We start from the raw sequence: 8,559 nt of genomic DNA, 5'->3' as shown, positions 1-8,559 counted from the left end.
TAATGTCTGGCTTAATAAAGGACAAGTGTACAGTATTCTTAAATCTGCTTCCTTACTCCAGTATTCTTGCCTGGAAAATTCCAAGGACAGAGGAGCCTCACAGGCCACACAGTCATGAGGTTGCAAAGAGTTAGACATGACTGAGTGCACGCACACACATTCAATCTGTTGTGATGCATTATTTTAGCTACACCACATGAAGAAAACCTTACCTCACATAATTATGTAGTTAGAAACAGAAGGGTTGTCTTAATAGCCTTTTCAGATAACTGCATATATTCTTTGACATTACACTAAAACTCCAGGAATATTTCTTAAAGATGATCTGCAGTGTGGACTCTGAAACCATCTCAATGAACTTCTCATACTGTTTTATTAAAATCTATTGGTCTATTTGTACTTTGAATCAGTCTTTTATCCACATATGAGTTTGACTGCATGAATGCCCAAAGATCCCCAGAACACATTCTGAGAATAACTGGATCACATAACATTATTCACTAATTAAAAAAAATACATATTGAATTGTTACCATAGGTCAGCCCTTGTTCTGTGAGCCAGCAATACAAAGAAATGATTTAACATGACCCTTTCTTTGTTACATAATTCTGAGCACACTACCTTTGAGGGATCTATGACAGTACTACTTGGGGGACAGTTTCTTTCCCAAAGAGTGTGTTGTAAGCCAAAAAGTTTCAACTCCAGACCATTTAGGGAGTACTTACTCGATAAAAAAAAATTAAAAACAAAACACCCCAACCAAAACCCTGGCACTTTCTCAGGTATGCAGGTAAATGTAAGGTAGTTAAACATGTTTATACACATACTTCCTGTATTGCTTTATCACTTCCACCATCGTGATAAACCACCCGTATAGATTACTGACTCTAATCTCTTCACACGTTAAAGTCAGATGTTAACATTTTGCTTTCAAAAAATTACAGAATCTTCTGTATCACCTTGAACATTCTTCATTCTTCCAGAATCATATTCACAAAAAATTATTACTTCATCAAGTGACCTCACACATCAACTCCTTGAACTCTGTTTATAGTAATGAAGCCAGATGATGTGAGATTGGGGGAAATCCCATATTCTTTCTGTGGTTGATGACTTAATAGTGCCAATTTTTTTTTTCTTACCTTAGTCAATGTATGATATAATGCTCAACTAGAGTACAGCTTCCTAATCTGGCTATGAAGATGGGTAGCTTAATCAGAAAAACGGAAAAGTTGTTTTCAGGCTATAATTCTTGAAATTTAGTCACAAAATATGGATCAAATATTACTGTTCAGAAGAGAAACTGCCTGATACTGGACAGCAAGGATTATCTGTGTCTTCATACTTGCAACTACTACCTTTTCTACTTTAAATAAAGTGGATGCTACAGGAACATTTGTCAAGTTGAAGATGAGAGGAATCCAAATACAAGGCAACACTTTCAGAGGTTTAATTGAAAAGTTCAGAAATAAAAACGTATCTGGCAAGAAACTACGCTAAAGATAGAAATGATATGATATTGCTAGTCTCCTTAAAGGATAGTGCTTAATAAACCTTTGAAAAATAATTTCAATTCCTCCTCTTTAAAATGAGAGAAGCAATACCTTTCAGCTCCAGCTGTTAAAGGACTAAATGAGGTAGTGGATATAAAGCACCCGGTGCCGTTCTGGCACCTCTGAGGACTTGACTCATGTTAATTCTTTTCTTTCCCTTCTTTATGAACCTCCTCCATAAGGATGATCTTTGGAGTACACTTTTTTTCCCCTATGCTGTGTGGCATGCAGGACTGAAACTGTGCCCCCTGCAGTAGAAACAGGGAGTCTTAACCACTGGATTGCCAGGGAAGTCCAAAATACACTCTTCTTGATTGACTAGGACAAAATACTAAGCATGATCATGTTATTAATGAATCTAACCATTTTCAAAAATTTATTCTCTATGTTTTTAAAAGCAGGAGTTTTGTAGCAGCATCTCTTTGTCCTGCTGCTGCTGCTAAGTCACATCAGTCGTGTCCGACTCTGTGTGACCCCATAGACGGCAGCCCACCAGGCTCCCCCGTCCCTGGGATTCTCCAGGCAAGAACACTGGAGCGGGTTGCCATTTCCTTCTCCAATGCCTGAAAGTGAAAAGTGAAAGTGAACTCGCTCAGTCGTGTCCGACTCAGCAACCCCATGGACTGTAGCCTACGAGGCTCCTCCGTCCATGGGATTTCCCAGGCAAGAGTACTGGAGTGGGGTGCCATTGCCTTCTCCGTCTCTTTGTCCAGTATGTATTTATTGGGCACCTACTACATGCCAGGTTTACCAGATTCTGGAGAGATGGCTCTGAACATATCCACAAAACTTCTGAACCTCATGGAGAAGACAAGAATCCACCAAATAACTATGCAAATAATTAATTGCAATTATCCCTATTTCTTGTATTTTCTGTTTACTTCTTCTCACTGAGTAACATATATTCAGTTCAGTTCAGTCACTCAGTCGTGTCCAACTCTTTGCGACCCCATGAATCGCAGCACGCCAGGCCTCCCTGTCCATCACCAACTCCCGGAGTTCACCCAAACTCCTGTTCATCGAGTCGGTGATGCCATCCAGCCATCTCATCCTCTGTCGTCCCCTTCTCCTCCTGCCCCCAATCCCTCCCAGCATCAGAGTCTTTTCCAATGAGTCAACTCTTCACACAAGGTGGCCAAAGTGTTGGAGTTTCAGCTTCAGCATCAGTCCTTCCAAAGAACACCCAGGACTGATCTCCTTTAGAATGGACTGGTTGAATCTCCTTGCAGTCCAAGGGACTATCAAGAGTCTTCTCCAACACCACAGTTCAAACGCATCAATTCTTCAGTGCTCAGCTTTCTTCACAGTCCAATGTTCACATCCATACATGACTACTGGAAAAACCATAGCCCTTGACTAGACGGACCTTTGTTGGCAAAGTAATGTCTCTGCTTTTGAATATGCTATCTAGGTTGGTCATGACTTTTCTTCCAAGGAGTAGGCGGCTTTTAATTTCATGGCTGCAGTCACCATCTGCAGTGATTTTGGAGCCCCCAAAAAATGAAGTCTGACGCTGTTTCCACTGTTTCTCCATCTATTTCCCATGAAGTGATGGGACTGGATGCCATGATCTTCATTTTCTGAATGTTGAGCTTTAAGGCAACTTTTTCACTCTCCACTCTCACTTTTACCAAGTGGCTTTTTAGTTCCTCCTCACTTTCTGCCATAAGGGTGGTGTCATCTGCATATCTGAGGTTATTGATATTTCTCCCGGCAATCTTGATTCCAGCTTGTGCTTCTTCCAGCCCAGCGTTTCTCATGATGTACTCTGCATAGAAGTTAAATAAGCAGGGTGGCAATATGCAGCCTTGATGAACTCCTTTTCCTATTTGGAACCAGTCTGTTGGTCCATGTCCAGTTCTAACTGTTGCTTCCTGATCTGCATATAGGTTTCTCAAGAGGCAGGTCAGGTGGCCTGGTATTCCCATCTTTTTCAGAATTTTCCACAGTTTCTTGTGATCCACACAGTCAAAGGCTTTGGCATAGTCAATAAAGCAGAAATAGATGGTTTTCTGGAACTCTCTTGCTTTTTCCATGATCCAGCGGATGTTGGCAATTTGATCTCTGGTTCCTCTGCCTTTGCTAAATCCAGCTTGAACATCTGGAAGTTCACAGTTCACGTATTACTGAAGTCTGGCTTGGAGAATTTTGAGTATTACTTTACTAGCATGTGAGATGAGTGCAATTGTGCGGTAGTTTGAGCATTCTTTGGCATTGCCTTTCTTTGGGATTGGAATGAAAAGTGACCTTTTCCAGTCCTGTGGCCACTGCTGAGTTTTCCAGATTTGCTGGCATATTGATTGTACTTGGCCTATTTATCTAGTTTATTGTCTGCCTTCATCACTAGAAGGTCTGTTTTATTCCCTGTTGAGTACATCAAGATTAGTACTTGACAGGCAATGGACATTCAGTGAATATTTGTTGAAAGAAATGTATGAATTACAATTTCAATAATCACTTTGAAAAATTTAAGGATGCTTTAACTTTTATGTGAGTTTATAATACAGAGGTTAACCTCATGTTTCATACCAATGACAAAAGAAAGAAGTTTCTCTGTATATGAAAGAGGAGTAAAAGGATGATTATATAGAAATGTAAGAAGGTAATGGATGTCTTCAATTTGAGAAGCCCTTGCTTAAGTGCTGATGTTGAAGATAGAACATAGAGATTCAGAATGACTGAAAAGTTTGTAACTTAGCACTGATATGAAAAACTGAGATTAATGTAAGGAAAGGTATAAGTAACTCATTAAACATTCAGAGGAGGATATAAATCCTTTATGTTACTTTGAAAGAATCATACCCTCTAATGAAGCGAGTAGTAAAAGAAGACACAGCCATTTGACCACTAATTAAAAACTTTTTTAAAGGCTAAACACATAGTTGACGCAATTTCCTAAACATCTATCTTGGGAAAAAGATGAACTCTTTGGCCCAAGGTAGTCAACAGTAAGCTGATATCTCCCTAAGCTCTTTGTGTAGCACCTGAGAGGCAACAGTCAACTTTTATAGGGCTGCTCTTAAAACAAAAATGAATGCTGAACACACACATGACTATACCTAGTCTATGTGAATCCCAAGAATTAAGTACACAAAGGAAACCCCGGGCAAACAGGAACGTGTTCCTTTCTCTAAAGGTTCCGAGGAAGTGATGTTCAAAAACACATTTGCTTCTTGATGTCCACAAAGGGATATTTTCACATATAACAATCCACCCTGTTACTGAAAATTTTATTCAATTCTGATATGAATCTGTATAAATAGTTAATCAAAATGAATATAAATTTTTGAAATGTGAGAAAGGCTCCGTTTTAACAAATGCATTTAGCTAAGAGCAGTATTCGTTGTATAACACATCAAGGCTGATTCATCACTTAAACCCTATGGCGAATATGAAGGACAGAGTTCTATAACTTCATCATGAACAGAATACTTTTTGTGTTGCCAGACTTATCAAAGATAAGGAAAGACTATTAGTTCTTGTATTTGTTTGCTTCCTTAAATCAGCCTTTGGATCACATCAGCAGGTCTCGGGAATTAAGACGTGTGTCTGACACCATGGGTGGATGGGACAAACAGAAAACTAGCAGACACCACGGGTTATTCTCAGTGCAAATGATCACACAAAGTTACAAAGCTCTGCATCTAAGATTATGTCTATTATGAATGTAACATTTCCCTTCTCTTTTAGTCTAAACCAGAAGCATATTTACAGGGGAGGAGAAAACATTTAATTTATACCAAGGCCATCCTCTGCAAAGTGAAGAAAATAAGAATACTTAAAATAATATTAACTAATATTTATTGAACACTTATCATGAATCAGCATTTGTGCCAAGCCTCATATTATTATTATTGACTTCTCACAGAAATTCTTTAAAATGGGAAGAATTATAATAAGACCACAATTTTTTATTTGGTCTAAACAAAAGAGAGAACATAAATTTTAATAATATGAATTTTGTCAGATTGAGAAACTGGACTATGAAACTTAAAAATAAAAATTATAATGCACGGAACTAACTGTGATCATCTTCTGTATTGCTGCTGTTATTGGTTAGTCACTAAGTCATCTCTGACTCTTTGCAACTGCATGGAGTGGAGCCCTCCAGGCTCCTCTGTCCATGAGATTTTCCAGGCAAGAACACTGGACTGGGTTGCCATTTCCTCCAATTTTCAGTATAAATAGGAGTAAAAGCTAGAGGATATTTATGTTATTGATATTTTGAAAATCTAAGAATATAAACATTTTAGTTAGTATAGCAACGTCCTTTCTTGCAAGATTAAACTTATCTTTATTATCATAAAAATGAGTAGTTCATTCATATGAAATTCTTTTGATGGTATTAGTTACTCATACTGAGACTATAAACACTTGTTTAATTTCTTAAAGAAAATTATATTTACTCATGGTATTGAGCTTTCTAATATTTACCCTCCCAACTATGATTTCTCTGAGTTTACTATAATTATTATTATATAATTAACTTGAAAAGCATAAAATCTGTCAATGTTCTTTGGAGTTTAGCAAAATTATCTGTTTTTCTTTTTATCTCAATTAAGGTATAAGTAAAAATACATAGTGCTTCTGACAGAAATACCCTCAAAACACAACAAAGAATCTTGGTTTTCTTTCCAACCTAACATTTAGCATTTATTAAATTCTGAATTTATAAATATTAAATCACTCAATTTGTTAGAAAAGGCTAAGAAAAGGAAAGCTGGTGCATGTCCCAGGGCTACTTTTCTCCCAAGCCCTGACCGCTAGGACCGAGCTAGTGAAAGCCACAGTTCAGAAAGAGACCGCTCAGCAGAACAAGATAACTGCAACCTTTTAAAATGGACCTTTTGGAGAATTCCCCGGTGTTCCAGTGGTTAGGATGCCATGCTCTTACTGCTGAGGGTCTGGGTTTGATCCCTGGTCAGGGAATTAAAATCTCACAAGCCCATCAGAATGGTCAAAAAAAAAAAAGAATAAGTAAATAAAATTGGCCTACTGTAAGAAAAAGAAATGCAGTTTGGAACATTTCTGATTTATATTCCCAGCTAGGTTAAATGAGATAATTTGTTTATATGCAGTCAAGTTGGAAATTATCTGAAAATGAGAAAGATTACAATGTTTTTCAAAAATGTGTCATTTACGATGATTGCCCTTGTCAGTCATATCATTTGTAAATATTTTCTCCCATTCTATAGGTTGTTTTTTGTTTTCCCTTTACTATTCAAAAGCAGAGACATTACTTTGCCAACAAAGGTCCGTCTAGTCAAGGCTATGGTTTTTCCAGTGGTCATGTATGGATGTGAACATTGGACTGTGAAGAAAGCTGAGTGCCAAAGAACTGATGCTTTTGAACTGTGGTGTTGGAGAAGACTCTTGAGAGTCCCTTGGACTGCAAGGAAATCCAACCAATCCATTCTAAAGGAGATCAGTCCTGGGTGTTCTTTGGCAGGACTGATGCTGAAGCTGAAACTCCAACACTTTGGCCACCTTGTGTGAAGAGTTGACTCATTGGAAAAGACTCTGATGCTGGGAGGGATTGGGGGCAGGAGGAGAAGGGGACGACAGAGGATGAGATGGCTGGATGGCATCACCGACTCAATGGACGGTAGTTTGGGTGAACTCCGGGAGTTAGTGATGGACAGTGAGGCCTGGCGTGCTGCAGTTCATGGGGTCTCAGAGAGTCGGACACAACTAAGCGACTGAACTGAACTGAACTGTGCAAAAGCTTTTAAGTTTAATTGGGTTCTCTTTGTTTGTTTTTACTTGTACTTCTTTTGCCTTAAGAAGAATATGTTGCTAAGAGTTATGTCAAAGAGCATTCCACTTATGTTCTCTTCTTTTTATTTTATGATTTCAGGTCTTACTTTTAAGTCTTTAAGCCATTTTGAGTTTATTTTTGTATATTGTGTGAGAGAATGTTCTAATGCCACTGTTTTTCATGTGGTGGCCCAGTTTTTCCCAATATTACATGTTGAAGAGACTATCTTTTCTCCACTGAGTATTCTTGCTTCTTTTGTTGTAGATTAATTGACCATAGGCACATGGGTTTATTTCTGGGTTCTCTATTCTGTTCCATTGATCTATGTATCTATTTTGTGCCAATTCCATATTGTTTGGACTCCTGTAGTTTTGCAGTATAGTCAAGTCAGGGAGGGTGATACTTCCAGCTTTATTCTTTTTTCACAGGATTGCTCTGGCAATTCAAGGTCTTTTGTGATTCAACATAAATTTTATGATTTTTTTTCTAGTTCTCTGAAAAATGTCATGGGTATTTTGATCATGATTGCACTGAATCTGTACATTGCTTTGGATTGTATGGCCATTTTATTAATATTAATTCTTCTAAACCAATAGCATCAGATATTTTTCCATTTCTTGAATCATCTTCAATTTCTCCCATCAATGCCTTGTAGGTTTCAGAATGTAAGTCTTCCAAATTTTCCAAAATATACAAACAGGTCATACAACTCAATATCAAAAAATGGTCAGAACATGAATAGACATTTCCAGAGGAAGACACATAGATGACCAACAGGCACATGAAAAGTTTTTCAACATCACGGATTATTCAGTTCAGTTCAGTCACTCAGTTGTGTCCGACTCTTTGCCACCCCATGAATCGCAGCACGCCAGGCCTCCCTGTCCATCACCAACTCCCGGAGTTCACTCAGACTCACATCCATCGAGTCCATGATGCCATCCAGCCATCTCATCCTCAGTCGTCCCCTTTTCCTTCTGCCCCCAATCCCTCCCAGCATGAGAGTCTTTTCCAATGAGTCAACTCTTTGCATGAGGTGGCCAAAGTACTGGAGTTCCTTTCACTTAAAAAAACAAAAACAAAACCAAAACCCTGCTAATTAGCCATACAACCTTTATCCTCTTTTCTTATTATACCCCCAGAGGCTTGATCCCACTGTGCCAGTCCCCAACCACTCTTTTTTGACACTCCTGGTTTCTAATTCTTCCCAGAATGTTAACATATTGTTTAGCTACCATGATACAGGAA

Source organism: Budorcas taxicolor, chromosome 16, assembly GCF_023091745.1.
Source record: "Budorcas taxicolor isolate Tak-1 chromosome 16, Takin1.1, whole genome shotgun sequence".
Classification (NCBI taxonomy): domain Eukaryota; kingdom Metazoa; phylum Chordata; class Mammalia; order Artiodactyla; family Bovidae; genus Budorcas; species Budorcas taxicolor.
Note: the sequence above shows the minus strand (reverse complement) of the source record.